The following is a 24,908-nucleotide window of genomic DNA, read 5'->3' on the forward strand; positions in this document are numbered from 1 at the left end:
ATAAATCTAGTTAATTCAAAAGAGAGGCCAAGCCTGGCTATGCAGATTTACACCCAGGGTTCTTGTTCATCTGTTCCTGGGTGTGGGAGGGATGTGCAGGATTCAGGAGGAAATCCTTCTCCCCGTAGCCAACAGGGATTTTTGTCCTTTGACTCAGCGAGGCCGGTCACTTTGAAGGAACTGTCCACATCAGCACTTTCTACCTGACAGAAGGATATTAGACTGGGGGAAAATAGATGGGAAAACAAGTTTTAATTAACAAACATGAGTTATCCGGAGCAATATGCTGACTGTGGGGGTTTCTTTTTTTCCCCCTGTCTTTGTGGGATGGAGAAGTCAAACCAAGGCTGCCCTTGTCTTGACCTTAGAGTATGTCCAGCTTTTAATTGTTCTCAGCACAGAGGAGATCAGGCTCTGTGAAGCATCAGTCTGAGCCTGCCAGCTTTAGTGTTCCATCTTCTTGTTTATTTTGCTGAGCATTTTATCCCGTGGCCTAAACCTCTTTTTCTGCTCTCTTTTGTTTTTCTGGTTTTTTTTTTATTTTTTTTTCCAAGGGTCCGGTATTTTTTAAAAAAATTAATCTGCTCCAAATCTTGCCCTAAAGCTGAGTTACAGTTCTGAGATCACCTCATGTGTTACAGGCTTAAAACTAAAAATCAGGTGGGAAATAAAAAGATTTGAGGAGGGCTATTAAAATAAAACTGCCTGGGGCAGTGGGGTGCGGTTCCTAGGATTCAGATGGCTAAAAAGGAAATGAAGACAAAGAATTTTCCTAGGAAGATAAAAGGAAACAGTGTATAACCCAGCAGGATAATCTCTTTGAGAAAAAAGTAAACATATTAAAAATAGGTAAAAAAAAAATCAGTAGAGGAGTATTAATATAGTATTAATAAAAGCCACAATGTACTATTGTTTGCAAACACCCCCTAAGAAAGGACTTCTGTCACAGATGGGATTTTAATTTTCCTACTACTCCAAATTCCCCGGGAAGAGACAATCTCAGATGACACAGCAACATGAAAGATAATCTGGGATAGCAGCAAAGGGAGTTGATTATGTTTTATAAGGTACCATTTGCAACAAACTGGAACTTGAACTGCTTTCTGCAACATCCACACCAGGCTGCAAAATCGTGCCTGAGAATTTATAGTGAGTATTCACCCAAACTAAAGGAAGTGATTTCCCTCTAAAAAATGATGTATGTTGTACTGCTGGCAGCCTGCATGAGAGGATTCTCTTGGGTTTTTGTGGTTTCAGCTGCTGCCTCAGAACTGCAATGTGAGAAATGCCTGGCACCCTCGCTGTAGCTAATAAGGCACACTGTCCTCTCTCAGTGTGAGGAAATTCTTGCATTTGCACAAAAAAGCAATTTCAATACAAAAGAAAACACTATAATTGACACGTCCTTTTGATTGCCATCAAGTGCAAGTTGGAAACAGGTGGGAAAACCTAATATTTTGTCTATTAGGTAGGATGCCTTTAGTACCTGGAATGCTTTTAATTCCTGGTGCACTAACTGTAAACAGAGATTAGTGGTTGTGCACTTGCTATATGAAATAAAAAAGAGGTATGACATCTTGAATAATGCTGTCAATTATATTCTGTCAATATCCATGGGGTGACAGAGCTGAGAAATATCCTCCATGTCACTGGAATTCTTTCCTTGCAGGCTGTTTATGCTGAAGTCAATTTTCTCAAGGGGAGCTTTTAATTACAGGACCTTGTGGTTTCAAATGTAGCCTGCTCTGTGTGCTGCCGTGGCTGCTTCAATATCCTGGGAATGAAATCTGGGCCCAGCTGAAATCGATTTCAAAGCTCCCCTAGATTTTAATGGTGGCAGAATTTCAGCCACTATGGCTGCAAGCAACATTTATCCCCCTGCTGCACATTTCCTTTTTGTTGGCCCAAGTCATGTGTGCAGGCTAAAAATAAAATTAGCAGGAGGAACAGTTGCTGTGGTAGTAAGTGCTGGGGAAGAATGGAGAACAAGATTAAAAAATTACCCAGAAGGTGACAAGAAAGAAAAGGAAAAGGAAAAGGAAAAGGAAAAGGAAAAGGAAAAGGAAAAGGAAAAGGAAAAGGAAAAAAGAGAAGAGAAGAGAAGAGAAGAGAAGAGAAGAGAAGAGAAGAGAAGAGAAAAGAAAAGAAAAGAAAAGAAAAGAAAAAAAAAGAAAAGAAAAGAAAAGAAAAGAAAAGAAAAGAAAAGAAAAGAAAAGAAAAGAAAAGAAAAGAAAAGAAAAGAGAAAAAGAGAGAGAGGAAAGAGAGAAAGAGAGAAAGAGAAAAATAAGGAAAGAAGGAGGGGAAGAAAGAAGGAAAGAAAGGAAGTGGCGGAAGGAAGGAAGGAAGTGGCGGAAGGAAGTGGCGGAAGGAAGTGGCGGAAGGAAGGAAGGAAGGAAGGAAGGAAGGAAGGAAGGAAGGAAGGAAGGAAGGAAGGAAGGAAGGAAGGAAGGAAGGAAGGAAGGAAGGAAGGAAGGAAGGAAGGAAGGAAGGAAGGAAGGAAGGAAGAAGAAAAAGAAAGAAAGAAAGAAAGAAAGAAAGAAAGAAAGAAAGAAAGAAAGAAAGAAAGAAAGAAAGAAAGAAAGAAAGAAAGAAAGGAAGGAAGGAAGGAAGAAAGGAAGAATACCTTTGGATGGTTTGGGGTGCAAAGAAGGCCATGAGTAATAGTTGAACAAAGAATTGAATTTAAAGTTCAAGGAAAGGCCTAAAGTAAAATCCTGATAGATTTGTGAAATTTGTTAACCTTTTCCATCCTGTTGTTTTAAATTGAAATTATGTACTACTTAACCTTAACAAATGATTGCTTTCATTGTTACTGTTCTGGACTAAAACAAGAAATTCTCTCTTATTAATCCACCCACCAATAAAGAGGTGTGCAATAACTTTTTTCCTTAGCACCAAGAACAATTCATAATCAGGACATAATATTATGTGCATCATTTAAATGTCACATTTCAATATTTAAGCATGCATAACCAGAAATTTAAAACCTTGGCTTTGTCTATATCAGGTTCGAAATACTAAAGAATTAAAATTCACTAAGTAAAATTAACATTTCACACCTTTTCTTATGCTGTTTGGGTACACTCAAGGGCTGTGGTGTTATTTTTATCATTCAGGTTTTCCTATAGGAGAGTAGTGACTGACGGAGGAGTTGATTGCAATCACTGAGAATAAAATAATGAGATTATCACATACCTGAGCCTGGCTTTGCTTCTTCCTGCCCTTAACTTGCCCAGGAAACAACAGTGTCCAGCATTTCTTTGGTATTTCATATCACAGTGCTGGGCCTTCACCACAGCACCTCGGTCAAAGTGCTTCTACATCCTCAAGAAGTGCCAAATATTTCCATTTGTGGGGGTTTTGCAGTAGAAGTCTGAATAAATAGTTAAAAAACAAAATCCAACAAGAAAAAAGCAAAAGGCTGCAGAAGGTAGATAGACTCTGAGTCTGTTTAGGGAATGCTGAACTCTAGAAATGCCTGAAGAAATTTGTTGTCCAGAAGTTTTCCGCACAGCATATGTGAAGAATAAAGAGGTGAAATTTTCACTTCATTCTGCAAAAACTTTCACTTCATCCAGATTTCTGTCTCTTTAATCTACTGCCTCTTCAGAGATTTCTGTAAAACCGCTGAGTCTGATTTGTGGCATGGTTTTATGCTGTTTTGGACGCGTGATTTCACAGTGCAGTGTAGTGACCATGTGCAACACGCAAATCCCTTGTAAATGCAAAATAGTTACCTCACTTTTTACTGATGGTTGGTGCAGTTGTTGTTTCTCTTGTGTAGAGCAGAAATGTTGAGAGCTGTACAGAAATAATAGGAATTTTGTAAGCCTGTGCACTGATTTGTATTTCCATAGGCACCTCATTGCAGCTGTACCTCAAAGTCTCATCCTTGCATGGAGACACCCCCTCTATTCATCGTTCACCAATTAAAATGCTCCAAAGTGAGGAATTTTGTGCTCAGCTCAGGAAAATCACTGCCTCGCAGTCAGTTTTGGGGGTTTAACTGAAACCTAAGAACATCTTGGTCCACATCAAGGGTGATGTTATCCCTGTCATTCCTAAAACAGATTAAAAATGAAACCTTGCTTAGGGTTTTGTTCAGTGTTTCCTCCTTTCACCATTGCGTCAAGTGGTGCTGCTGGCAGAGTTTGGATACTGCAAGGCAGAATATATAATGGAATAAAATTTTATGTAAAATGAATAGCTGACTATATTTCCTTCTTCCTTTTTTGCCCCCACCATTACCCCCTCAAGTAGTAATTGAATTTTTCCTTCAGTTCACTTCTGACTGTTCCTCATTTGGGATTTTTATTGAAAATATGAAGGTATGATTTAGAAATTACAATGTGAAAATCTGGTTCATGTCAACAGCATGTTCAGCATTGATTTTTTTTATCCTAAGATACACTAAAAGTGAGTTTCTATTTGCCTTACATTTTGTTATTTCAAGCTGGACATCACAATTTGGTCAGCAGGGAAAGCACCAGTATAATTCTGACATTGTTATCATAACTTCACTAGGCACACTTTGGGATTGGTTTAATTTTATTTCAGCTTATTATTCATAATTTCATCTCCATAGACTTGCAATGACATTGTTTTGTCTTGACATTATAACATAATCTGCATATATTTGCATATAATAATGAGGCACTGGTTGAGAGTCTCAGGCAGAAATTGTGTGAGCTCTGAAGTAGCATTTCAGATCAAAATGTGTACAAAGTTTATTTCAAGTATAATTTAAAATCTCTGGATCTTTAACTGATACCTCCTGGGATCCAAAACTTCAGAGGTTGAACTCAAATCTTTGAAATGTGTTTTCTACTATCTGTGCAATTTTTACAGAAGTTATTAACTGTTATCAGTTACAATCCCTACTTGTCTCAGAATAGAGTAATTAAGCCATGTAGGACTCTAAATCTTATTATTCCAAATGATAACTGAAATAAGAGCCTTATGAATGTCTGAGTCCAAATTTTCTTTATCAGTTTGCCTGTTTCCAGAAATTTTCTCTGGAACAGAAAAACCTCAAACCTTTTATCTCCTCATTAGTGCTTTTTGTGCCTGCCCCAATAATTTTTCACTGAGATTTTTATGGAGGCAGAGGATTTAATCTTTACCAACATAAGAGATTATGATGAGTCTTATAGGGAAGTGAAGCAAAGCAAGACAAAACAGTACAAACCAAAACAAATTTAAAAAGCCCAACAAACCAAATAAAACAAAATAAAAAATAAAAAACAAAACCCACAAACAAACCCAATCAACAGAAAAATAACCCCAAACCAAACCAGCCAATTAAAAAAAAATCCCAAACCAATGACCACAAAAAAAGATTTTATTGTGAGCTATTAATTCTATACTCAGATTGAAATTGAATTGAAATTAAAAAAAATTTATGTGGTGTTGTAATTAAGAATTGAAGCAATGAATTCAAATGGTTTCATTGGATTAATGAATGGTGATATATTCATGAATATATGGATTTTGGAATGTAAAACTTAGATCTGACCTAAATGGGCAAGAGCAGAAACTTTACAATTCTGTCCATACTAGGTTAAACTGCCACTTAACAAAGGTGAACAGATATTTTGGTTTCTTTCCTACCTTGGGCTGCTGTGGTCTGAAGGAGAGGCAAACAAAACCAGAAACATCATCAAAAACCCCCTGACATCACAACTTGGATGTTCAAATTACCACTGTTCCAGTCAGGCAAGGTTTTGGAAGGCTGGCAGGACTAAATCTTTAAGTTTATACCTCTGAATAAGGTAATTTTTGTTTGCTTTTGGGCACCTTTGATAGAAAAATACAGATTTTTGTCTCTCAGTGTTTCTTGTTTTTAAACATTTTAAAATAGTGAATTATAAGCACACACAATATAGATGTATGGACATGTCATGGCATAATTTTTCTTCTCCTTGCTTTTAGGTCAAAAACAAACTTCAGGTATCTGACTTCAAAATGAAATTTTACTGCTTTTCCCATGTTAGATGGTTGGTTACCCCATGAATGTTCATGTGCCTTGCAGCCTGAAACTCATTATTTTTTGTGTAGAAAGAAGTCCTGAGGCTCACATTTATTGAAGTATGAAGTACTTCATACTTTTTGGTGGCTGTCACATCATAATAAATCTTATTATCCCAAAGTGTCTTTGTAAGGAGACAGAGAACCCGGAAACAGCTGAAAATGTGGAAAACAAGGAACATTCTAAACAGAGAAGAGCCCGCACATGAGACAGAGAAAAATATTGTCATTTTTGTGTCCCAGAAAACTTTTTCATTTCTCTGCCTTAAGTGTGGCCTTAAATTGTCTTCAAAGTTTTAAGAAGCATCAGCCCAGGTCACCTCCTTTTACTCTCTCCTGCTGTAATTCAAAATTTTTACTGACACTGCTACATTAAACAAATCAAAGGTGAAATTCAGGGATGAAAAGCAAAAAGGGTGTGACCTCCCAGCCAAATATCTGTGTGTAGGCAAAATAAAAACGAGGATTGTAGCAGAAGCAACGCGCTCCATCCAAAAGAGGTTTTAAGATTGCAGATAATTATTTTCACCATTACCTGAGCAATCTCAGAAAGGAAAAATTTGTTTGTGTTCCTTGAAGCTTCTAACACTCCTTTCTTCAGTGTCCTTCCAGTAATTTCATAATTTTCCATATTCATATTGCAAGATCCTAAGCTTTACTAGATTTAAGTTCTCTGGGTCAAATGCCAGTGTATTGATTTGTATTTCACACTATACAAAAAACCTACAATAATTTGTTATTTGTTTATTTTTTTTATTTCCCCCTTGATTTTTTTGGGTTGTTTTTTTTTGGGTTGGGTTGGGTTTTGTCTGATTCTTGTGTGATTGGTCTAAGCAAAATTCCTACAGAAGCTGATTGTTATTTAAAGATGCAGCTGTGATCATCTCTGGCTGTTTGCTATTTAGACACCTGTTGAAAGTTTCAGGGTGATTTTTTTTTTTTTTGTGCAAGACAAAGTGGAAAAATCCAACCCAGAAATCCAAAATATTTTCAAGTTAGTTCATTATTGCACCTTTGCAAAATGATTTTCCCAAATGTTTGCTGTAAAAAGACCGTGCTGGAACGCAAAGACCCTCATTTTCCTTGGTAAAGCTGTAGAATCCAAGTGTACAGGAAAAAGACTTTCACCATTATTGATTTATTTATTCATGATATTTTGATTTAACCTCATTCAGGACAGCAGCACGTACATCCTAGGTATTTTTCCCCAGCTCAAATGACAAATTTTCACAAAATTCCATGAGGATGCAAAACTGATTAACCACAAGTATGGGTGTTTTAGTCCTTACTTTTAATGACATTCCCAAAATTAGATATCCTAAAAGTTATTATGCCCAAACTATGCTGCACACATATTTGTAAACAGACAGAATGAAACATGGGAAGATTGGGAAAAGTCAGAATTAAGACTATGTGTGTCAAAGCAATTTAGGCACTTTTATACCTGTCTTATGGTGCAAATTTGTCAGAAATACTTTCTTTTGCTGTGTTTTGAGGGATCAGTACCATTGCATAAATGTGTTCCTGAAGCTTGGATAGATTTGCTGACACAGAAAAATGGAAGATGAATAAGATGAAAAATGGGAACTGTTCGTGCCTCTCTGGGAAACCTGTGCCAGTTCCTCACCACCCTCAGAGGGAGGAATTTCTTGTGAATATCCCGTGACTGAAGACAAACATTTTCTTTGATAATAATCTATTATAAAATAATAATAAAATAATAATTGCATTAGAGATTATAGAAAAAAATATTTTATATAAATATTTGTTATATAAAATATATCTCTATATTGTATTATACTGTATTGTATTGTATTATATCGTATTATATAATAACATATATCGTATCATATTATGTTATGTTATATAATATTATGTTTTATTATATGATATGATATGATATGATATGATATGATATGATATGATATGATATGATATTATATTATATTATATTATATTATATTATATTATATTATGCTATATTATACTGTATCATATTATACTATATTATATTATATTATGCTATACTATACTATATTATATTATTGTATTATATTTACCATACTGTATTATAGTATATATAATAGTAGATTATCATATATATCAATTTTATATATACATATTTTTAATTTATTATAATTTATAGAATAAAATCTATTTATTCATGCATGCGTTTTTCATCGCAAATGCCACAAAACCAAAAATTGAATATTTTCTGCTTACTTTCAATGAAAAAAAAAACCCAGACAGGTATATTTTAAGATACAGACTGCCTTTTGCTTCAAAGCAATCAGCTCTTCCAGCTAAAGGAGATTTCTACCATTGCACAATTAATTTTATTTAAGTAACCATGGCAGCTTTGAGTAAGTGTTTCCTACTACTTCATTCTAAATAATTTAAAAATAAAAGTCTTTCTAATAAATTCATGGCAAGCTAACATGCAGAGCTAAGCAGGGATATATGCCTGCCATGTTTTGGTAAATATGGTAACATTTTGTAATCTCAAAGCATATGTGCAGTACCTATTTGCACAATCCATTGCTTCTGCAACATATGTTCCCCCAAAAATAAGTGCATCTGAATGTGAAATTAATTTATATTCATAGTGGCCTCACCATATTTTTTAAGTTTACTACAGAGTAATTATAGATGGGTAATATAGTGAATTTCCAAGATATATTAATATTTTGAATAGCTTCATCTCCAAAGTAAAATCTTTAATTTATGCATTTACATAAATTTGTATATGTTTGTATACATTTATAGGTAAAATACTTTTTTTTTTTTTAATAATGAATGTACACATATTATTTTCCTTTCTACCTTAATCCTTTTCACAGTAACTTTCACCTACACTATTTCTGTGCTGCACTGGGAGTGTGGATTTTATGTGAAATAAAACGCGTGGTTTTAATTTGGGAACCCAATTGTAGTTTTTGCACATCTCCCGTATTTTCTGTCTTTTTTTTTCCTACACCTATGGTAACAGACTGTGTTGGTAGGATGGAATTAGAAATTCAGCCTAGACAGTTTGTTTGGGTCAATGGTTCTCATCAGATTGTCCTTACCAGGCTCAGCTCATCTTATTCTGAGTGAATAATCTGATTTTTAAACAACAGTTAAGAAAATCCCAACTAACCAAAAAATAACCAAAACCCCAAACCCCCCCAAAACCAGACCAACCACCAAAAACCCCCAAAACAAAACAACAAATGAAAAGCCAAAAACACAAAACCAAACAAAACAAAACCAATCCAAACAGAACTAAACCCCCCAAAAAACCCCAAACCCCAAAAAATCAAAAACCACAAAAATAAGCACACAAACTAACAAACAAACAAACAAACAAAAAAATCCAAAAACAAAACAAAACAAAAAGAAACAAAAAAAACCACCCTGACAAAATCAAAGCAGAAATAGAACTTGCAGTTAGAAAAATGAGATAATTGTAGAATCAGACGTTTACTGTTCTGGCTTACTTATCCTGGGGTCCCAACACTTGGAGACACTCGGGTATTTCTGTAAGCTATTTCTCCTTTTTTGAGGAAGAATATCTGAGTTTACAGGAAAAATTAGTAATTTACCAGCGATTGCTCTCCCAGCTCCTCCTTTCCCTAGTAAAATTCAACGTGTTTCAAATGGCATGAAATACCACCAGAAATGGGCTGTGCAGTCTTCCTTTTTAGGGGTAAGGAAAGAAATTATAATTTTAAAAAATTATTATTTTGAGATATATTTTTCTCCTTTAAATCATTGCACCTCTGTTGTATAGGTGCATTACCAATTTAAAACTTTTGCTTAAAAAACCTTAAACCAAAAGAAAACCTCAAGAGACTCTGAATAACTTTTGATTGTTTTAATTTATCAGAAGAAATAAGAAATATACATAAAGGAGACATAAGTTGCAGTATCAACGAATAAAACTCTAAAGCTCAAATAACCACACACTTCAGGGACTTGAGCTTCTCTTTTTTGCATGTTAAATTGGACTTTTAAAAATAAAACCTGTATTAGAATACTATTTGCTTTTGCAACTAAATCTAAGGGTTCGTCTTTAAAAATGTCTCCATATTATATCTATAGTATTTCATATTTTAAACTATTCTTGAAAGCTACTGGCTGTTTGTAAATAACTACACAACTTGTTGCATATTCATGTCAAACCCATGCCGACAAAAAAATCAATAAATAAACCAAGCCATTTGTAATTTTAGAATTTTTTTAAGCCCTAGTGGTAAAACATCAAATCTATTTGAAGGAATTGTCTAAAGTTCTGTCACGCCAAAATTATTCTTTCTATATAATCATTACATTTTGCCCTCTCTAAAGTTTATCAATAAAGTTCTACACCTTTGAAATTTCCATTTGGGAAATGTCTAAAAAGAGTTTTTTGATGCGATATTTTTCCATGAAGATGGGAATTTTTCTTTTATTTTTTTTTTCTTGCTCTTTTTATGTCTTAACTTCTTCACTTTCTCATTAAGTCCAAAATCTCTGATTTGCTTGAAGTTGTTCTCTTCCTCTTTTACAATGGAAGTCTAATATTGAGGCTTTTATGGGGAAATATTTCTTTGAAAAACAAATTTTACATTGGGGCTTAAAAGTTTTCAAATCCTTGTGTAGAAGTCTGAGATATTGTATTGAAGCCTGGTAGCAAAAATAGCAAATTTCTGAGAAGAAAAATGTGCAGATGCATATTTCTTCTCCCAAAGACAAATATTGAATCTAAAAATAACATTTGTTAAAGAAATCACAAGATTTTGTCATTTCCCTCTGTAAAATGGCAGGAAACTTTCAAATATCTAAAAGACAGTAGAAAGGCCATTAAAAAAAAAAGAAAAATAAATATTTAACACTACCTCATCACATTTAGTTGATGATGGTTTCCAAATCAGTATAAAAAGAATGTACATTAAAAATACATAAAAAATATGGATGTGTCCTAATATAATGCATGTCCGAATCTATACAGATAAGCAATTTTATAAAAAGATTAAAAAAGGAACTGAATTCTGTTCATATATCAAGGGAATTCAATTTCACAAAGCTGACTTATCAATAATTTTCACTTTCATGGAAAGGACAACAGGAAACTTGTCCCTAAAATCTTTACAGCTTTGATGTGATTTAATTTTCAGGGTTTTATTTGTCTACAGAAATGAAGGTTAACAGAGTTCTGATTTATACAAAGACATTTATGATTAATATGTATTGAAGCTTGAAAGACAATTATTAAAATTCCAAACTTGTTAGCATACTTACAGGTATTTGGATTTTATGTCATAGTCCTGAAGATGTTTATCTACTCACACAGCTCTATTAATAGAAACAATTTAATTTGAATTCTGAAAGTTAAATAATGTGAATGCTTAATATTTGCAGAAGCTGAATCTTGAGCACTATGGCCTGATTAAAATACCCTAAACCCCAAGTATTTAAACTTATTTGAATTCTTAACCCTCCAATCTGATTTCTACATTAATTTTGGACTCCAGAATATTTTCACAGCTCAACGAGTTCAACATTTATGAAACCAGGAGGTGTAAAAATCCTTTATTTATTTGGATTTTAATTATTCCCTAAGGCCAAATATGACATACAAGGTGGTTTTTTTTCTGGTTCTTGAGTACAGTAACTTTAAAGTACATTTAGATCTACGAAGTGAAGGAAGAGACTAGGAATTGCAAAAGGTGCTCTAAAATAAAATGGTTTCAGTAATTTACTACTACTGAACTTTAAATCTCTTTTCTAAGCTATTGAAGCATGAACAAATCTTACCTAATACTAGAAATAATCTGTTCTCTATTACAATTTTTTTTTACTGGTAATAAACACGAAAGTGTTTTGAATTAGCAGACATTACCAACCCAAAATCCACATATTGGTCCAAAATTATCTCTCTCTCTATTTCATTGCTGTGCTTTTACATCATGGACAAGAAGAATCTGAGGAGTTGGTCAAAGCAGAGTTCATCATTCAAAAATCCATTTTGTTTCTGAATTTAAGTAGCTATAGGAGAAAGAAGATTGGAAGATTTATATTATATGAAGAATACCATATATGACATTTTTGAGCCTTGTGAAAAATAAAGTCTGACTGTTTCTTGGACTCTGTTTAAAACACTGCCTTTTATATAACCTTTTTTTGGAGAAAAAATAAAGTAGAACTAACAATAGCTTTGATTTACAGTCTTGTATGAGGTAAGTCACTGGAGGAAATATAAAATTAGAGAGACCATGGTAATGAAGAGACCATGGTAAAGAATATAATCTGCACTATGTCTGCAAGATAATCATGATCATATTAAGTCAGCATATAGCCATTTCTAGAAGGAATTTTACTCACAGAAATTTAATAGAAATCTCAGCAGTTTTCAGGAATCCTGAAACAATCAGGAAAATCAGGGGCTGAATTGCTAGTGAGTAAAAAGTCCCATCAGTGAGCAGGGGGAATGGAGTGAAAAGTTAACCCATAAGAAAATAAAGACTGATAATCAATAATTCTGCCAGCATATGATCATATTTACTGCTCCTGGAATAGCTAAACAACATTCAGGTAAGCGTTTTGCTGCAAAAAAATCCTGCCAAAAAGGAAAAGAGCTTTGAAAAATGCATTTCTAAGCAAGAGACCTTATTTGTAATGGATCATTCTCTGCATCCAGGAGAAATAATTGTACTCACACTGTTTTTATTCATGCAAATGATCACAGTTTATCTCACATCAAACAGTGTTTCTTGTTTCTCTGGAAAATGGCCTGACTAAAAAATACAGTTTGGTCTTTATTTTCTTGTAGGAACTTCATTTTAAAGTTCTGGGGCAGACATTAAATGATCTCAGGAGTTTTTTGAGCTGTGGAATTGTACAAAGCACACTCGCAGCAGTGAGATGGATTCCTACAAATTGCTTACTGTAGAATGGGTATAAAAAGTAAAAGAAAATCCCCATGGAGACAATGAATCTATGCAGGGCACGCCACCATTCATTCACATTTGTTCTCTGAGCTGCAAACCTTCCCTTAAAATAACATTTCTGTGTGGTGTTCTAACATTCCCGGGGGGATTCACATGGGCGTCTCCAAGGCAGATATTTACCTACACTCTGTTCATGAGAAAACAGTGGAATCTGAATTTAATACACATCAAGTTTCATCTACATGCTGATTTCTAAAAGAAGCTGGATGAACAAAGGGAGCCTGGGCTGACCAGCTGAGGTGGGGGCTTCTATATTTCCACTAAATTTGGGCCCTGAATGCTTCAGCTGTCCCTGGGCTTTTTCCATTCTCAGAGTGGATGAGACAAAGACCCTACATTATGACCTGATACCATTTTGATTAAAAAAGGCTTTTATTTAGGGGGAGCAGCATCTTTCTGTTCTTTAAACGGCAGCAAGGTTTGGGTTGCCTGTTTTCAAATTTGTTTAATTTTCTGTATAATAGCCACTATTTGGCAAAACCAGCACGTTTAGCTGTTTCAGTTGAGATCTTAACCTGCTAAACACCAAATTGTGATTCTTACATTTTAAAACCAATTCTTTGCAAGAGTTACCACAGCTAAAACAGGCCATCTCTCCTGTCATCCATGATGTGGACCTGTCCCTACAGAAGATTGTTTTACGTCCTAAGTTTGAAATTGTTCTACACAGAAATTAATTATTTCCTATGCTGTTGGGGATGGAGAATGCTTTTTAATTGTTTTACTTGGGTTTATAGCTTTTCAAGGGTTCATGGAAAAATTTACATTTCCTGAAGTAATCTTGAAACATAAGGGAAATGACCTGCTTAAAACAGAAAATTAGTTCAACTTCATTTTAAACACAGAGCTGCTCACACCAGTGATGTCTCAATCACAGACACTCCCTTTTAAACTCAATTCTATCAATAGTAGTTCCTTTTTCAGTACAAAGATACTTTCGAGGAGAAAAAGTTTTTCTTTAACAATTCTTCCCAGGCACAGAAGTTAAGGAAAAAATTCCTAATAAAAAAAAAAATATTATGCAATCATTTCTAATTTAATAAAATTTCAGATTGATTCAATAATGATATACCAGTGAAAAGGTCCAAAAGAACAACCTGAAGGGATTTTTAATATCAATATTTGGAAGATAAAACTGAAGCAACAACATATATAAGCATATACATATACAATTTCTTGAAAATGTGGAAGTTTATCAATAATTTTTATCGTTCATATTATACATAGTTTTATGTAGAGAAAGGCAAAAATTAGCATACAATTTCAGAGAGCTTATGAGCTCAGAAACAGGCACAGCCTCCTGGAGAATTTTCTGTTCTACAGGGCATAAATTCAGGTAAATTCAGTTGAAAACACATGAGGCTGTCCAAGCCAATGGGTAATTCTTTGATACCATAACCCATGAAGGAATTCAGTATTTCATTTGGTTTCTCTGACTCTCATGATTCAGCTTTAACAGTGTTTTTCTGCTTCAGTTCATATCCAAAGAAAAGGGTTTGGTATCAGTTCTGTGGGAAAAATGAAACCTGTCCTCAGGGATTTTGAAAGCCCAGATTTTGAAAGCCCAAATTAAATATTATATAATTGGGAAAATGACAGTAGGAATATTTTAAACAGGCATATTTTGGCTTTTGGTCAACGTTATCAGGATGCCAGATCCTTGGATCAAAATCTCAATGAGACGGAAATTGCTGACATTATTTTCTTTTTTACACTCTTTGAGCTGCACCAAACCATATAACCTTATAAATCTAAAACAGAATCTCTGGGTGCTTTAGCCCTTTAGCTTAATCAGAATGCATTTTTGTTCTTTCTGGAGTTATTTTCCATTTTCCCTGTGTCCTGTATTTATTTGTCTCTTTCAGAGTGACATGGCACTCTCTGACTTATCACAGGTGGAAACCAAACAGCAGAAAGGTCAATCCCACACTGTTTTCTGAAACTGCTTATTGCCAACAGAAATAAAAGGTTATTTTGGCTAACCACTAGCAGCTGTTTCCATAATTTATGAAAATTATTCAGGTAGGATATGCCACAGTTTGTACCGCATGTGACTTCCTTTAAAGAGGGGGAGGTTTTATATGATTGGAATGAAAGCTCTATTTACAAACTGGGAGTTAAAAATTGGTACTGGAATGAATTAAAGGGAAAGCTGAACAAAGATGAACAGCAGTCCCCTGTCATGCCTCAGAAATCTGTAGCAGCTGAGTGCATTTACCAAACTTTCTGATTCTGTGAATTCTGGAAATTCATAATCTAGCGAAATCTGAGCACATCTTCATGGCATTAAGGAAATCACACCCAAAACACGAAGGTCAATATTTCCCCATTTCACTGAGTTGCTGGAGGTTTTCACTGAACTCACTGAACATAATTCAGCAAAGACAGAGGCATATATTTCCACTTTATTTTATTCTAAGAATCCACTCAGGGGGTATTTGAAGAGGGGTTTGTTTCTTTGCTTTTGGGCTTGTATTTAGCTTTGACCGTGTGATAGAAAAAAAATAGAAGTTTTCCAATGTGGTCTGATAAATGTACAGGAAAGCAAACAGATTTATTTTGTGTACTTATTCTATTTTATTTTCCTAACACCACATGAGGGCAAAGGCTCCATACAAAAGGACTATAAAATGGTATTTCACGTTAGTCAACACCAGTAATATGAGCAGAAATGTTATGTCCAAAACTATTATTATGTCAGAAATCTTTCTTGGGAATTCCCTTCTAGCACCCGTTGTTAAAACTGGGATGGATTTTTCACATCTTATCACAAGAGTAATTGTGCAGCTTCTGACTGAATTTCCTAACATCAGGTTACAGTGCTTTGAGTGGGAAATGGAAATAATTTTATTTAATACCATTGAACTATCAGTAAAGTATTACTTTTTGTGTATACTTCAGCAAATCCTTTCACAATTTTGACTCAGAAAGTGCTTCATTTTACTTCTAAGGGGAAGCTATTATTCATAATTGCTTGGTAAGGATTAAGTAGTTAGAACTTGCAGAGCATCCTGAATTTCTGACATTTTTCAAGCGCCTTGATTTCCTTGCAGAGCTACATTCTATGGATTTGCCTTTCAGGTTCTCATTTCTTCCATGCTGTCTCTGCTTCAATTGTTAAAATTAAGTTATACAAGTACTGTTATACAAGTGATGACCTTCCCAGCTCTGTTTTTAAATACACATAATTCTGAGCCAGGAACTAAGTAAGGACTATCTTATTAAAAAAAATAAAAAGTTAGTGGGTAGATGGCTTGAGCAGAATGAATCTTGTATATGCTGTTGCTTGTTTTATCTTCTACATATTTATATTAGAAATCCCTTCAGGTTCTTTTGGGTCTTTTCACTGGTATTTCATTATTGAATCGACCTGATAAAAGCACTTTGTCCCATTTATTCCCTTTTCTGCCTCAAATGTTGCTCATTCCAGGAGAGCACCAGTACTCTGAAAGAAGTCAAAGCCATGGAGATTTTGACTCATTTGCAGATGTCTCAAGCTTCCTTTCTAATTAGGATGTGTGCAGCAAGAATATTCATTCATAGAGAATATTCAAAGTGTGAAAATTTGTGCAGCAAACAATGTGGGAAGGACCTGTAATAAGGTATGTGCATTAATGAAAAACAAAACTTCTGCTCAGAGTTGGGCTTTTATAACCAGTTAAAGTCAGCTACAGCCATAGAGAGTTTATAGTTCAGCTTCTGTTAATTATGCAAATGCTGTGTACAATAATCAAAGGTAAATTTCAATTACTTATTTGTGTTCTGCCTAACCTATTACAGCTAAAAATTTGAATGCCATCACCACCAAGCAGATGCTGCCCACTCTCATAAAACAGGCCTTCCTTCATTACAATGTCATTTGAAATTTATTAGTGCTGTGATGACTTTGTATTTATCTTCTGATTATACAATATGAAAATAAGTTCTGGCAATGCAGTAAAAAAACTAGAGTATTTAAAATTTTCTCTTTCATTCAAAATAGGCAAGTAAAAATCTAAGATCTGGAAGGTGGAGTCATGAGAGTGAACAGTTATCAGAGCATAGAAATCATTAGGAATCAGATTTGAAAGTGCTGAGGAATAATTCCAGTCAGGCTTGTGGTGGTCACTTTCTCATCTAATCAACGCAGAAATGCTAAGTTGGAAATCACTGTAGTTTTAAAAAATTATTTCCCCGACCTGAAAAGGGCACAGTGGCATTTAAACAGTGTCTAACTGCAGAAAATAGAAACTTTTCTTGACAGAGAGCTTATAATTAAGCCTACAGACAAATAAATAAATTAAAGGCTTTGCAAAAAAGTTCTGATTTTCTTAAAATTTGCCTTAAAATAAAACAATAATGGGTGAATCATATAGTTCCCTCCTTCTTTTTCTTTTTTTGAATTTTGAAAATATTTTAATTTTTTCATTAATACAGGCATATCTCTAGATATAAAGTAAATTTTAAGTTTTTGCTCTTAACACAGTGTTGAGTTTTATTTATGCTAGAAAAGAAAATTTGTCAGAGGGAAAACTTTCCCTTAAAGGTTTTACTGGATAGGATATTTCTCATGTACATCAACAGAAATGAGTAAACATGCACTAATGTTCTCCAGGCTTTAATCTGGGGACCCTGATAAATTATATGCCCTCATTTTCAAATGCACAGAACATTTGAATTTTTTTTTCTGATTTTTTTTTTATGTGGGAAAAATTCATATTTCAATAACATAGTTGGATTTATCTTGTAAAAATTTTTTTTAATTTAATATTCTCCAAATGAATGGTTGACCATGTGAGTAATTTGAAGTGGGAAGGAACATTAGCCTAAAAGAGGTGCCGTGTTTTATACACTTTTAGGAATTGGTAAATAAAGGGGGGAGATATCAATTGGTTGCAAATGTGATTTAAGCCTCTGGTAGCAGAATTCACTCACTAATGGCTATCTGATTTTCTCTCAAGACCTTCCTTGTCAGAGATGAAGCTTTTTTTCTCTAAGCGTAATGCTAGTTTCTTCTCTATCTTGCAACATGGAATCCTTATTTGTTTGAATTTTTTTTTCTTTTAATTTAAGAGGACAAACATAAGCAAGAGAATATTTCAAAAACTCCATTTAGAGCAGAATCTCTGCACTCACAGAGATTTGCAGATGATCAGACTCCCCACTGGCATCACTTAACTATGAAGACAAAGATCCTCTAGAAATAGGGTCCCACTTGAAATAACTTCACCCATAAACCGATAATGGAAATTAACACTTATCAGAGATTTGTGTGATTCTTCAACAAAGACTAAACCAGGGAAAAACCACAAATTAATATTTTTCTTAATCTCCATTTTCTCTGTGCTAGATAGAAAAGCAAAAATAATGATGCTGATATTCAAAACATAAATAATTAGACATAATTTTTAAGAATAGAATATTACTTACAATACCAGAATAATAGCAGCTGCATTTTTATGCCCTCTTGGCAGCTCTAATAAAATCTACCTTTGGAAGCACAAGCTCTTTTGCCTTGCCATTTAATTTTTGAGAGTGCATACAGGTACGCAGTTTGCTTTTTAGTCTTACTGAATCTAAACTTGCAGATGAGGAAAAAAAAGTGGTTGATAGAAATAAAAGGAAAAATAAAGGAAAAAAAAAGAGAGAGAGAGAGCTCCTCAACAGTGCAAAGAAACAGCATTTAAATGATCCCTTGTCTTTTTGAGGACTAGCTGCCACCATTTGTGCCTGCAGTGAGTTACAGGTAAAATACAGTGCTTTTCACATCAATAAACCCATTTGCAGCCTGAGGTGCTACCAACTTGTAGCATCCAAGTAAAAACAGAATGTGTGAATTCCTGAAGGTTTGGTGTGGTTTTTAAAATTTTTATTGCTGTTTGTTTGGTTTTGTTGGTTGTTTTGTTCCTGCTTAATTTGTTGTTGTTTTCTTTTTTTGGGCTTTTTGTGGATTTTTTTTTTTTCTGTGGTTTTTTGTGGGTTTTGTTGTTGTTGTTTGGTTGGTTTTGTGGCTGTGGTTTTTAGCAGTTTTTCCTGGGTTTTGCATGCTCTGATCCAGCCAAAGTTATATATATTTCTTAGTCTTTATCGAAAAAAATCCATATATTTTAGCAAAGGGATGATGCAATCAAAGAAAAGTTGATTTTGCTGCTCTCAGGAAAGAGAGTGGTGCCTAATTGGTAACCTGGAGAGGTGTCTGCACAGAACTCCTGTTTGGATGCAATCAGATACGACCAAACCACCTACCCTAATGGAAAAACTTGTGATTTTCTCCAAGAAATGGGAATCTGCTTTATCTTTACCTGTGAGGGAAGAAGCTGTTAGGATTAAGGCACCTCCAATTTTACAATAGTCGGGACTAATTTGCTGAAGTGATGAGAACATTGCAAAATCCTTTTTGCTTCTTTGTCCTTGCACAGATTTTTGCAGTCTGTGCTCTGTGATGACAACACAAAATTTCATTTTACTTGAGAGCCAGGAATAATTTTTTTTAAGGTTTCTACCACTTCCCGTGATCTGAAAATATCAGAAAAAAAAAGCTGTTGAGCATTTCTCCTTTTCTCCTTGGGAGGTCAGCACCATTTTCTTTAAGGACTGCAGTGGGAATAGGTAGGCTGTCAATATGGTGCTAAAGAGAGCTCAAAAATAAGTGCTTAAAACAATATACAAAGAATTTAAAAATGAGGAAAATATAAAAATGTTCATAAACCCCTTCTCAATCAGCGCTCCGCCCTCACTGTCCATGCTATGTATGGATTTTGGTTAGCAAAAATCTTCCAAAGTTATATTTTAAAGCAGGTGCTCCCCTTTTATGTCCACATTATGCAAAGCTTGCTACAACAAATGCAGCTCATTTAAGTGACCAAGTTATTTCTACAAAGAGTTTTCCAGACTTTAGTTATCACCCTTTGATTAGTGTGTGTTAAAATAATATCAGCCTTTTACTGAAAATGTAAAGTATTTACCCATTTTGTGAATGTGCTGGAATTAACAGGTATTCTGTCTCCTAAGTGTTGTGTCAGAGAAATCTAGATATAGAGACAATACAGTTGTAAAGTGAATATCTTCTGGTGAGGAAAGAATAGAGACTGCTACAGAGATGCTTAGATAGTGTTGCCATGAGTCTTAAAGATTATATCAATATTCAGTTTACAGTTCTAAAAGCAATGGAATGAGTAAATGCAGCTTTATTGGTATGTAAATTCACAGAACCCTTTTTGCTCTTTCTTTTGTGGTTATTTTTCCTTGATGCACCAGGAATCTAAACTCAGGTGGAAACCAGGTGGATTTGGGCTGGTAAAACATAAAGCAACTTGTGGATCAACCTGCCAGTGAGAATCCTGGACTCAGTGGAATTTCAGCATGAAAGGAATAAGTTACCTGTAAAAACCATAAATATTTATATTTATATATTATAATAAAATTATATATTATTATAATTTATATTATATAATATATAATACATTCATAATATATAATATAATATATATTTTATTATATAATATATTATTATATATTATAATAATATATAATAACATATTAAATAATAAAATATAATATAATAATATAATAATATAATATATTATAATATAAAATAATAAATAATAATATATATAACATATTATAATTATATATTATAATTAATATCATAATATATTAAATATATTATTTATTCAGCTTTTGGGCTGAATAAAATATTTATTATTATAATATATATATTATAATATATTATATATATGTGTATATATATATAAATATATATACACATATATATACACATCAATATATACATAAAATATATATATTATATTATAATATTTATATATTATAATAATAAATATTTTATTCAGCCCAAAAGCAAAAGAAGTGACAGAGAAGTGAGTTTCAGCTCGCTGATATTACCCCTGGATGAGGAGAAGGGCACACAAATATCCCAACCCCTCCCAGCACTTAATCCTGCCCCTGCTCAGAGCAGCTCCAGCAGGAGCATCCCCTGGCGCTGCCCAAGGCTCCAGCAGAGCAGAGGTTGAAATCTGGGCCCCCTCCTTCCTAACCTGTTAGAAAAGCTTTCAGGAAACCACGGGAAATGGCATTTTTCCAGCCAGCATGGCTCAGTCTTGTTCTGTGATTAATCTCTGAAAAAACAGCCTTTAAACCCCTGCCAGTCTGTGACCAGTTCCTTGTGTGTTTTCATCAAGTCTAAAGGTGCTCCCATACACCAAAATGAAATAACAGTTAATTCACAGCCAAAAAAAGCCTTTAGGAATTTAGTGACCTATTTTTTTCTTCTTTTATTTAGACACCTCATTCTGTGCCTTCCTTAGTTTCTTTTTTGTGGATTCATCCCTTAACAAACAGCACAGAATCTCTGTCACCTTTGAACATCCACCTACACTGCCTAATTACTTTTCTCTTTTGGAGCCAATTCATTAATGCTGGGTGAAAAGTTATGGAACACAAAGAATATCTAAAATCAGTTTTGAAATGTGTCACAGGAAGTTTAGTGTCAGGGACCTACAGGCAGCTTCTGTGGAAAATAAAAAATAATTACAGGATGATGAATTTCAGCAGAACAAGAGATATAATTTACAGAGTTATTTTGAAGGGAGAATGTTTGAAGATCAAAGAGCTAACCTTTAATAGCTTTTAATGTAAGAGGGAAAAACATTTATTTTCTCAACATTTCTTTTAGTTATAATGCATAGTTCAGAAATTTCTTTTATATGACTTTATAAATAAAATGACAAATATAATTAAAAACAATTTTCTTTAGAAAAAATGAAAAGAAACTGTCAGCTAATACCTAAGAGATATTTGATCTGTGAAATCATTGCTTTCTGCCATGTCAGATCTGCTTTGGTAATTATGAAATACAACTGAAATATGCTTATCTTCAGGATTTAAGATGGGGAATACCTTATAATAGAGACAATCACTGGTGCAGCAAAGCATGAATCACCTCGTGTGTTCACTGTGCATTTTGCCAGCATCCATACCTTTAAAAAAATTAATATTTTGTCTTGATAGCTATTAACACAGATTCTAACTACTTAAAACCAGTTACACAGCTCTTAAAACTGCTGTTTGTACAATATGACTTAAAAAAGTGTCCTTCTAAAACCTGCAGCCCACTCCAAACTTTGTAGTTTGCTCCCAGTTTCTTCAGATCTGAGGGCAAGGGAGCAGTTTTATCACTCAGGTCACACCAGAGAACTTTCCAGTTTTCTCAAGTCATTGATAATTTTAGAGAAGTGAGTAGCTACAAACCTCAGTGAAAATTTGAAAATTCTGGGGAAAAATAGACAGAGAGATAGAGACAGATAGATAAATAATATTTAAACTTACTTTAAACTGTTTAATCTGGAAAATAAAAACTACCCCAGAATCACAGGGTTGTTATTTTTTCCCTTAACTCACATTACAAAATTTTTATACTCCATATGTAGGCAATGGAAAAAAGTGACAATGTTGCACAATGCCATCACAATTCTTGGCAATTTTTTTAAAAGTGAAGATCAATTTGAGCCTGAGCACAGACAATAAACCCCCGAGAGTGCATATATTGTGGAAAAGTGAAGGAAAATGTAATATTTTCATTGCTTAAATAGGTATTAAACTCATTCCAAAGGTTAATATTTCTTGTTTTGTCTTATAATGCCATCCATGTTCTTTAAAAGGTCCAGGAAAATTGAATAAATAGAGAAAAAGAAAAAGAAAAAGAAAAAGAAAAAGAAAAAAAAGAAAAAGAAAAAGAAAAAGAAAAAGAAAAAGAAAAAGAAAAAGAAAAAGAAAAAGAAAAAGAAAAAGAAAAAGAAAAAGAAAAAAAAGAAAAAGAAAGAAAAGAAAAGAAAAGAAAAGAAAAGAAAAGAAAAGAAAAGAAAAGAAAAGAAAAGAAAAGAAAAGAAAAGAAAAGAAAAGAAAAGAAAAGAAAAGAAAAGAAAAGAAAAGAAAAAAGAAAAGGAAAGGAGTGGCACCAGCTAATTTGCTGGATCTTATGGGTTTTTTTGTAGGGTGTCCAGGAAGTAAGACACAGCACATTTCATAAAGAAAGGAGAAAAGAAAACGTTGGTTTATGACCTCTCAAAGAGTTCACTACGTAATTCTTAGATTCCTTTATTTAGTAGTTTAGGAAAAAAAACCAAAAAGAAATAAAATGCACCAAATCAAAGCTGACCAAAGTAGCTTTTATATCCTTATTATTCCACACCTGGCCACATGCTGTGATTGCCCATTATTTCATAGGGCTTTCAGTACCTGCAAATGCACAGCTGGTGATTGGTATTGCCTAAATGAGATTTTTTTATCCCACAGATATGTGATTTGCTTATTGCAATGTGCATCAAGGGCATCTCCTGTGCTTGGGGCTGGCTGCTGTCCTGCACTCATGCAGGTGCAATTAAAGCTGAATATTCTCCATCACAGGCCCTGTGAATGGACAAAATAGCTGCCAGTGCCTGCAATTTGTCTTCATTTCCCAACACTGCTAAAGTGCCTGTAGAGTTAAATATTTACCACACTATGAGCTCCAGAATTGAGTAGGTAAGGGGAAAAAATTCAGGCAGAGAGTGAACGATTATTCCTGCATAAATCCTATTCTAAACAAGCTGCTTTCTGTGCTGTGCTTGTCAGCTCTTCCACATTGCTTATGGACTGCTGGTTATCACAATTTTAAAATCATATTATTTATTAGATTTATAAACCAGGTGCTCTGCATCTTCTTGGTACCATGATATCTCACTGCTTTTGGGCTGTGTGCAGTTGTCAAAAGGTGCAGCAATCACCCAGGTGTTTCTGAACATAATAAATATGTGTGCTGGTGTGCTGCTTCTCACCTCTTCCTGGCACAAAGGAATGCATTAGCACAGCATCTAAACAAAAGTTTCTCCTAAATCACTCACCTCCAAGGAGCAGACCAGAATTTCTGTTTGTTTTTGCAAGCTTCCTTCAAACTGATGACACTTTTGATTTGGAGATAATTTCTGGGATCTGTCTTGGCTCAGTTCTTTTAAAGATCTGAAAGGGAGGAAGGTTGTTTCAGAAATTTGCAGCCAACAGATGGCAGGGGAAACTGGAACAGAGGGAGGCTGAGGTGATCAGAGAAGGACCACTGAGCTCTTTATTATAACACAGTTATAACTCACCTTGGAATGCTTCATCCCTCCTTTACGCAGTAAAAGAGCCAAAAATAAAGTGTTATAAGCACTCATAGTAACAATTTTACTGTGAGTTACCTGCTTTGGGGCAGAAGATGGGCTGGATCAACTCCAGAAGTTTATTCTGGATCCTTGAACTGCCTCAGACCTGTGCACCTCGTTGCACTCCATCCCTTAGGACTCTGTGCATCACCTTTATATACAATTAGAGAAAGAGAGATGAACAAACCTGAGACTGCCTGGAAAATTTCCCAGTTGCATTTATGATTTCAATGATTTTTGGATTTTTAGGTATGTTGTGCACAAGAACTGAGATTTACTTTTAAGAAAGAAACCTCACATATATAACAAAATCTTTTAGCAGATTATAGTCAAGGCAGTACAAGATGCGTAAAAGATGTCATTGGATGGCAATGTTTATCAATCACAAAAACCTGTAGAAAGAATCAGTTATAAGGCAAGTGTGAGTATGGAAAGTATAAATAACAATAACAACAACAATAACAACAACAATAATAAATAAAAACCATAACAATAGTAATAGTTATTGGGTGGATTTTGGTTATTTTTTCAAATATTAGGAAAAAACCTGATAGTCAATGTGATAACCTGAGCTCAGTGATGGAAAGGGAATGAAGAAAGGGAGTCTCTATAGAAAAAGGAAAACATTTTAACATTTTTTCCTGTTTTCTCCTTTGCTCCTTTTCTGAGCAAGCATTACCTCCTCTGTGTTGTGGAAGCACCCAAAAGCTGAGAACAGCTTAAGTTCTTTGCTGG

This window comes from Zonotrichia leucophrys, chromosome Z (assembly GCF_028769735.1).
Source record: "Zonotrichia leucophrys gambelii isolate GWCS_2022_RI chromosome Z, RI_Zleu_2.0, whole genome shotgun sequence".
NCBI classification, from domain to species: Eukaryota; Metazoa; Chordata; class Aves; order Passeriformes; family Passerellidae; genus Zonotrichia; species Zonotrichia leucophrys.